This window comes from Callithrix jacchus, chromosome 1 (genome assembly GCF_049354715.1).
Source record: "Callithrix jacchus isolate 240 chromosome 1, calJac240_pri, whole genome shotgun sequence".
NCBI lineage: Eukaryota > Metazoa > Chordata > Mammalia > Primates > Cebidae > Callithrix > Callithrix jacchus.
Window position 1 is genome coordinate 42,052,358 of NC_133502.1, and position 8,347 is coordinate 42,060,704.

At 44.2% G+C, this 8,347-nt stretch overlaps 1 long non-coding RNA gene across 1 annotated transcript in view; it reads right to left on the reverse strand.

The window, feature by feature from the left end:
- Positions 1-6,879, reverse strand: part of LOC108591121 (uncharacterized) — a 33,514-nt gene extending 26,635 nt beyond the window's left edge. Inside the window, exons 1-2 of the long non-coding RNA XR_004741968.3 lie at positions 6,639-6,879; positions 5,944-6,044 (exon numbers count right to left, since the gene is read on the reverse strand). This is a non-coding gene — a long non-coding RNA (uncharacterized LOC108591121). The remainder of the gene's footprint in view (positions 1-5,943; positions 6,045-6,638) is intronic.
- Positions 6,880-8,347: the final 1,468 nt, after the last annotated feature.

Sequence of the window (8,347 nt, forward strand, 5' to 3'; positions counted from 1 at the left end):
GAATGCAGACCCCAAGAAAAGTGTACTTTATAATGCCCACTGTGGAAAGACCATAAAGGAGAGGGGACCAGGAAGAGTGTCTGAGAAGGCAAAGCCAATGGCCACCAAAGACAACAGCCATGATAATCACTCCACTGCCTAGACTGGAGTCTTCACTATTCTGGCTCAGCATTATTTAGAAGCATTATTCTTTGCTATGGCCTTCAAATCTTTGTTTTCTCCTTTTCTACATGGATACTGATATAATTTGGCTGTGTCCCCACCCAAATCTCATCCTGAATTATAGTTCTCACAATTCCCACATGTTGTGGGAGGGACCCAGTGGGAGATAACTGAATCATGGGGGTGGTTCCCCCATACTGTTGTGAATAAGTCTCATGAAATCTGATGGTTTTATAAGGTAAAACCCCTTTTGCTTGGCTCTCATTCTCTCTCTTGCCTGCCACCATGTAAGAAGTGCCTTTTGCCTTCTGCCTTCTACCATGATTGTGAGGCCTCCCCAGCCATATGGAATAGAACAAGGAGTTCAATCTGTCACTGACTGGGAATAATCAATTGAGATAACTCACTATCTTTGGACCAGCCACACAATTTTGATTAGAATAATGCTTTAGGAAGATGACTCTAGCAACAGCAGACAGTCTACATTAAAAGAAGGAGAGGCTAAAAGGATGTATTCTGACAGAATGCTGTTGCACCATTCAAAGAAGAATTAATGAGACCTAAACAAAGCTGGAAGCAAAATGAGAAAGGGCAATGGGGACAGAAACTTGCAAAGGTTGATGCCACTTGATTTCTGACACATAGAGTCATTGAGGACAGAGAGATTATCCTGCAGACCAGATTATCCACCAAGGATAACAATTACAACACAGATGTCGAAAGGATCATCATGAGAAAGTTGTTAGAAAGAGGAGAAGGCCATGAACTGCTTAACAAGATGGAGAAATATATTTTCAGAAGATGATTTCCTGTTTGGCCAGTCAAGTCTGGAAGAGTGGTTCTCAAAGTGTGGTCCCTAGATCTAAGCCTCAGAATTCTATGATGCTACAGGCTGAATTTTGTTCCCCTCGAGATTTATATGGTGAAGTCCTAACTTCCAATACTTCAGAATATGACTGCATTTGGAGACAGGGTCTTTAAAGAGATGATTATGCTAATATGAGGTCAGTAGAGTGGGCCCTAATCCAATACGACTGGTGTCTTCATAAGAAAAGCATATTTGAATACCCAGAAGAGATACCGGGGATACCCAGACAGATGACTGCATGAAGAGACGGCCATCTGCAAGCCAGGGAGAGGGGCCTTGCAGAAACCAACCTTGCTACTAACACCTTGATCTAGGGCTCTGAGCCTCTAGAACTATGAGATCATAAAGTTCTGTTGTTTAAGCCACCCAGTGTACAATATTTTGTTCTGGCAGCCCTAGCAGACTAAAACATATGGGAACTTGTAAGAAACTTAGAAACTCTCAGTGTTCAGGGCTCATCCAGACCTACTGAATCAGAAACTCTGGGGATGAGGCCCAGCAATCTGTATTCTAACAAACCCTGAGAGTGATTCTAATGCACTGCTCTATTCCAGAACCACTGGTCAAGAATACTATTGCTCAAGAATACACAGAGTTAAAGTAAATAATATTTTTTTCTTTTACCCAGAGTTGTCATACACTTTTAAAAGAATTCTTTGTGGCTCATGCCTGTAATCCCAGAACTCTGGAAGCCCAAGGCAAGAGGATCAATTGAGCCCAGAAGCTTGAGACCAGCCTGTGCAACATGGCAAGACCCTGTATCTACAAAAATAAATAAAAATTAGCTGGGTATGGTGGTGAGTACCTGTAATCCCAAATACACAAGAGGCTGAGGCAGGAGGATCACTTGAGCCTGGGAGGTCAAGGCTACAATGAGCTGTGATTGCTCCACTGAGCTCTAGCCTGGGTGACAGAGACCCTGTCTCAAAACGAAAAGAAAAAAGAATGCTTTAAGCAGAAATAGGCAGTAAGATTGTCTTAATCAGCTTCGGTTTTCATTAAAATTAATTCTGGTAATAACATCCGTATCAACAAAAGCATTCATTATTTATGTGGCTGCTGGCTCCCATACTAGAGACCAGTAGTTCCCAAATTTTAGGATGCCAAAAAATCACTTAGAGAGCTTTTTAAAAATACGGTTCCCAAAACTTCAATTCTTTGGGTCAGCATGCTGTCCAGGTTTTAAACATCTTTAACAAATATCAGATAATCCTGATGCAGATGTTAGTAAACCACAAATTGCTTTTCTCTTATCCCCTCAAGGAATACAAGGAACAGAACTGCTCTCTAGATAAGCTGAAGCAGTTACAGAGATCAAGTAAGAAAATCTGAATGGCTCAGAAAGCTTTAGTCTTCTCAAACGACCTTTTTCTCCATCTACTCCCAGTGACAATAATTGCAGAGACTCTGTAAAGCAAGTCGTTCATCCTGGGAATAATGACTTCAGAGGCTGAAGTTTTAGGTAACAGATTCTGACTCATGTTCCTCAAATTCTCCCACCACTTTCAGATGTCACAATTTTTGGTTCTAGTTGCATCTGAAGAAGCCACATCAAGGCAGGTCACTACTGGTAACATCAAACAAATTTGATTTTTTTGGATTTCAATCCTAGACCACTTCCTGTTCTCCAAATAAGGAGAGTCTTTCGTCTTCCTTAGTACTCTACTGTAATAAGACACAAAATTTCACTCTTTCGTCCACTGCCATATTACATAACACTAGAGGGAATGCTCCATTTTACCACAAACCTAGTATAAAGTACATGCGCAAATATAGAATTGAGGCATGTGACATTTTTGGCTAAATAAAAATCACTTTTATTGAAGATATTTTGAAATATCATGTATCTCCACATGGCTATAGGTAAATCAGTAAAAAAAAAATTCATTCCTAACTTAAATAAACAAGCAGTCCCACGCTGGGCACAGTTTTACAGGGCTCATGCCTGTAATTCCAGCACTTTGGGAGGCCAAGATGGGTGGATCACTTGAGGTCAGGAGTTTGAGAACAGCCTGGCCAACATGGTGAAACCCTGTCTCTACTAAAAATAGAAAAATCAGCCAGCCGTGGTGGTGGATGCCTGTAATCTCGGCTACATGAGAGGCTGAGGCAGGAGAATTGCTTGGACCCAGGAGGCAGAGTCTCCAGTGAGCTGAGATCATGCCACTGCATTCCAGCCTGGGTGACAGAGCAAGACTTGGTCTCAAAACAAACAAACAAAAAGAAACCCACTCACAAAACAAACAAGAAAAACCCCAAGCAGATCAAATCTTTTATTGGTAACAGTTCAATTCTATTTTGTCTCTCTTAAGCAATGAATTCCAGTTACTCTTTCTTCAGTTTTTCAGAGCTTATAATCAAAACTCTATAGTTAAAACATTTAATCGTTTTACAACTTCCTTTCTATAATCACCCTCCCACAGACGAAACTTCTAATCTTACAATGCAGAAGCCACTGAGACAGGAGAAATCACTCCCTGACCGCCATAGAACGTGAGCCATGGGCCTTCCTTCCTGAGAAAAAGAGGCTTCCAGTGGCCCAAATAGCCAGATGTGGTGGTAATAGTGATGAATTTTTTTTTACAACCTATCTGAATCCAAGGTGGGAACCTGAAATAAAATATTAAATATTAACAAAAACGAACTTGCAGTTTTTAAGGAGTTTGGGTTAAACAAGTAGATAAAAATGATGAAATAAGCTCAGAAACAAACAGGATTAAAATTATACTGGAGAAGAAAAGAGAAGCCAAGAGGGACTATGATTCACCCAGTTTATGGCTTTATTAAAAGTCTCTTTGTTGAAAACCAGAGCTGGCACTTTTTGAAAACCACACAGGTTTCATCTTCAACCACGCTCTGTGGTTAAGGGAGAATCACGTGAAACTGCATTATGGGCACCCATGCTGGGTGGAGGCGTTATGAAGCCAAGTCTCACAGCCGGTGGCTGGACTGTGAGACTTGGCTTCACAAGTTCTCATGTGATGAACTTGACCCCTAAGCCACACAAGGCTAACTTCCTGTTTTCTCGATCTCTCTCTCTGTCCCTCTGCAACTCTCCCTGTCAGCCTTCCCAGACCCTTCTGAAGGACACGACACCTCTCTATGGTCCTGGTCCCGTTTTGAGTAGTTGATTCTCTCATATCATCTGGGTGCCACTGGGCTTCCTACTGACTCCATTCAGAGGAGCTTGCAGCTCCACATCCTGCCAAAGGAGGAGGCTTGTGGGTGTTTGAACACCTGTTCAGCCGGACTGCTAAAGCCACAGCCCTCCAATCTAGTTTCCATGAGGAATACTTATTTTTCCTATGATGATGACTTTGACTTAACTCCTTGAGAAATAATGACCCTAGCCTTATCACACCACATTGCACTCACCTTTTCCTGGCCTGCTTTTTCATGACAAAGAGTCTCACACTAGCAGACACCACTTCTGCCTGAGCCAACCCAATGAGTGACACTGTTGTCACTTACTGCCTTCCTAATGTCAAGTTCCTCCCTGGACTTTGAGGGTGAGATGATCTCTATAAAATACCTAGAATTCCAGAGGGAGTCGCTTTCCTTAGCATTAAAAAGCCATCCATCAGCTGGGCACAGTGGCTCCTGCCTGTAATCCCAGCACTTTGGGAAGCCTAGGCAGGCAGATTGAGACCATCCTAGCCAATATGGTGAAACCTCGTCTCTACTAAAAATACAAAATTAGCTGAGTGTGGTGGCACGTGCCTGTAATCCCAGGTACTACTTGAGAGGCTGAGTCAGGAGAATTGCTTGAACCTGGGAGGCGGAGGTTGCAGTGATCTGAGATTGCACCGCTGCACTCCAGCCTGGCAACAGACAGAGATTCCATCTCAAATAATAATAATAATAATAAAAGTCATCTATCTATTCCGGAATAGGAGTTCTGCAGTGGTAGACCTGGTGAAGGGCTTGACCTGACTGCTAGTGACAGGAGGACTGCTGTTCCCAAGGCAGAAAGGAAGAGGTGAGGGTAGCACTGCCACCTCTTGGAGACTTAGGTGACCCTGAGAAGTCCTCACATAAGACATTGCATTATCATCGTGGGGGGAAAAAAAGTGGATGAAGAAAGACTGCTAGACCAGATTGAAGAAAAGAAGCATGATAAATCAGAAAATAACAATGCTAGGCTGGGCACAGTGGCCTGTAATCCCAGTAGGTTGGGAGACCGAGGCGGGCGGATCACCTGAGGTCAGGGGTTTCAGACCTGCCTGGCCAACATGGTGAATCCCTGTCTCTGCTAAAAATACAAAAATTAGCCAGGTATGGTGGCGCACACCTGTAATCCCAGCTACTCGGGAGGCTGAGACAGGAAAATTGCTTGAACCTGAGAGGTGGATGTTGCAGTGAGCAGAGATCATGCCACTGCACTCCAGTAGCCTGCGTGACAGAGTGAGACTCTGTCTCAACGAACAAGATTGAATGGGTGTAACTATAAAAGGTCTAAAGTGAACTAAAAGGCAAATCTTTTTTGTAATTGTTTATATTTTTGAAATAGGGTCTCACTCTGTCACCCAGGCTGAACCAGTGGTAAAATCATGGTTCACTGAGGCCTCAATCTCCCTGGCTCAAGCACTGGCTATTTTTTTTTTTTTTTAAGTAGTAAACCCGCAACACCCTATATTGCCCAAACTGGTCTCGAACCCCTGAGCTCCAGCAATCTTCCTGCCTCAGCATCCCAAAGTGCTGGAATTGAGCCACTGCACCCAGCTTAAAAGGCAAATGTATTGGGTGTTGCTTAAACAGTCCTATTTAATTTACTCCATCAGTCAATCAATATGTATTAAGCACCGAGAATGTGTTCAGTGCTAGACGGCGAATCAGAAGACACAGTCCCGGCCCCGTGGAGATTATCGTGTTGGGAGAACGACACATTTAAAAATAATTATCCAAGTACTTACACGACGTTAAGCAGGAAAAGTGCAAGGTGCTCTGTGTGTGTGTAGCCATAGTCACAGCCTGGGGAGGGGGCAAGGAAGGTGTCCCTGAGGAAGTGACGTTTCTACAAACCGGAAGCAGAAGGAGGCAGTTAGCAGGTGTGGAGGACGCAGGGGTGGAGCATGTGGGACGTTCTAGTAACGAAGCAGGCTGGTGGGTTCCAGCAATTACAGCAAGGCAAGCGCAGCTGTGGAGAAGTGAGCTGGAGAGACGGAGTCCTGCAGACGAGACCAGCGGGAGAGACATATCCCTGGGCTCCCTTGCAGGGCTCGTGATGACTGGACTTTACCCTAGGGATAATGCAAAGCCCGTCCAGGTTCCAGCAGAGTGACTACAGACTTGACCTCTAGTGCTGGTGTGTGGAAAGCGGATTGCAGAGGGACACCAGTGGATGAGGGAAAACTCATTACACGCAATTCCAGTGAGAAGTGAAGGTGGCTTGGGCAGGGAAAATTGCTCTGGACTGATTCAAGAAACACTAGGTGAAAACGTAACTCAGATCCTGTGCTTCCTCACTTTTCAGAACCATGCAATCCAGTGTGGCTTTTCATCACACTGGAATCAACATTCAAACTCCTTATCACAAGCCACAGACCCTGTGATGATCTGGGCCCTGAATCTCTCTCCAGCTTTGCCATCCCCCTCACCCCCTGCTCACCACACACTGGAGTAGCAGCCCGTCGGTCATGGTTTCATTTCTTGAATTCTCCAAGTACTTTCTCTTTTATCCTTGTGGGGATTATAGTATTAGGAGAAACAAACTTTTTTTTTTTTTTTTTTGGATACAGCGCTTTGCTCTTGTTGCCCCAGGTTGGGGTGAAATGGTGCGATCTCGGCTCACTGCAACCTTTGCCTCCCGGGTTCAAGCAATTCTTCTGCCTCAGCCTCCCGAGTAGCTGGGTTACAGGCATGCGCCACCACGCCCAACTAATATTGTATTTTTAGTAGGGACGGGGTTTCTCCATGTTGGTCAGACTCATCTTGAACTCCAGACCTCGTGTAATCTGCCCGCCTTGGTCTCCCAAAGTGTTGGGATTACAGGTGTGAGCCACTGTGCCTGGCCAAAACAGACATTTAAAAATAATTATCCAAGTACCTACACCACATTAAGGAGGAAAACTGCAGGATACTATGAGTGTGTATAACCGCAGCCATGACCTGGGGAGGGGACAAGGAAGGTGTCCCCAAGGGACTGGAAGCAGGAGGCACTCCATGCATGTGTCTTCCATATTATCTCAAGGATGCATCCTCATGATTGATGTCCCACAATCTTATATCCTCAGGGAGGCCATCTCTGTCTTCCATGTCCAAAGTTCATCCCTATCCCCTCTGTTCTCTGTTTCATTTATTCATTCATTCTATACCATTTATTAAGCACCTACTGTGCCTGCAGCACTGGAAGATACAGAGGTGAAAATAACAATCTCTTTATTCTGGGAATCCTTCCTTGTCTGTACCAGGTGAAAAAAATTTCTGCCCTTACAGAGTTTATAGTCTAATGGAGGGGGATGGCAGATGACTTTAAAAAGTGCAAACTTAATGCCAGGTGCAGTAGCTCACACCTATAATCCTAGTACTTTGAGAAGCTGAGGTGGAAAGATTGTTTGAGTCCAGGAGAAGACCAGCCTGGGCAATATAGCAAGACCCCATCTCTACAAAATAATAATAATAATAATAATTAGCCAGACATGGTGGTACATACCTGCATTCCCAGCTATTCAGGATGCTGAGGCAGCAGGATTGCTTGAGCCCAGGAGTTCAAGGTTGCTGTGAGCTGTGATCGTGCCACTGCACTCCAGCCTAGGTGACAGAGCAAGAACCTGTCTCAAAAAAAAAAAAAAAAATGCAAACTTAATTTGTAAATTATAAATAAACTATAGGGTATATTAGAAGGTCAAAGGAACAGGCTGGGCACAGTGGCTCATGCCTATAATCCCAGCACTTTGGGAGGCCAAGGCAGGTGGATCACCTGAGGTCAGGAGATCAAGACCATCCTGGCCAACATGGTGAAACTCCGTCTCTACTAAAAATACAAAACTTAGCTGGGCATGCTGGTGCGTGCCTGTAGTCCTAGCTACTCTGGTGGCTGAGGCAAGAATCGCTTGAACCCAGGAGGCGGAGGTTGCAGTGAGCTGAGACCGTGACATTGCACTCCAGCCTGGGTGACAGAGAGAGACTCCATCTCAAAAAAAAAAAAGACAAAAAAATAGAACACAGAGCACTTGATAGAAATGATAGTTACCCCCAAGGTGCCTCCCTCAGCATTTATTAGAATTTCTAATGATCTATTGGTTTCTTTGTTTGAATTTTGTCTACCTCCCTCATCCACCTCACATACAATGGAATGTAAGTTCCATCAGAGGAGGG